Source organism: Bactrocera latifrons, unplaced genomic scaffold (genome assembly GCF_001853355.1).
Source record: "Bactrocera latifrons isolate USDA-ARS-PBARC rearing strain unplaced genomic scaffold, ASM185335v1 scaffold_656, whole genome shotgun sequence".
NCBI lineage: Eukaryota > Metazoa > Arthropoda > Insecta > Diptera > Tephritidae > Bactrocera > Bactrocera latifrons.
The window spans coordinates 46,285-47,185 of NW_017537330.1; positions in this window are offsets into that span (position 1 = coordinate 46,285).

Here is a 901-nt window from a genome sequence, read left to right on the forward strand (position 1 = left end):
CCCATCTACAAGCAATTCTCCTCGATTCCGAAGACGTGAGCCTATGGTAACCGACCACTTAAGGAATAATATCGGTGAGCAGACAGGTGCCTTGAAAAGTATTGTAGATGGGKTGCAAGAAAATATTGAGGCCACAAAGGAAATTAACACTAGCATTCAATGCCTTTGTGAATGAGTAAAAGACTTGACTGAGGAGAACAAAAGACCCCATTTCGAAATGGAGCTGCTACGACAAGAAGAAAATGAAATGAAATATAAAGAGTATGAATTCGCGGAGCTGAAAATTAATTTTAAATACAAGTGTACTCCATAATTTCCTCTTTTATAGTTTTTTAAAAAGTATAAACACAGCGATGTTTTTTTTTACAATAATAACTTACCTTATGACCGTACCWGTATTTAATCCATTTATGTACAATTTTGAATTAAATGTTTTGAGTTTTTTGAAATTAGTGAATTTATAATTATTTTAATTTTAACTTTAATATTGATATTAAAATTAATGACATTTTAAAAGTGACTTTAAATTTTAGTTTGTTTTATTTACTTCGGTGCTTTRAACTTTCAGGAAATTGTATGAAGATGAGTGGCTATATTCTCTCTTAATGTTATGGCTTCAGTATCCAGTGTGGCATCATTTAATACTMCCTCAGCAACTGCGGGTTCCATTCTCTCGACTTCAGTGTCAACAGAAAATAACTCCTGTACTTTGTAGTGTTTGCAAACATTATGTAACGCGCAGCAAACATTTGTTATTTGTACCACCTTTTTTGGTTGGTATTGAAGAGGGCSTGCTAAGCATCTAAACCTGCTTTTTAGCACCCCTATTGTTCTCTCAACGACATTGCGTGCCGAAGAATGCTTTTGGTTAAACGTATGCTGCGCTGTGCCAACAAGTGGA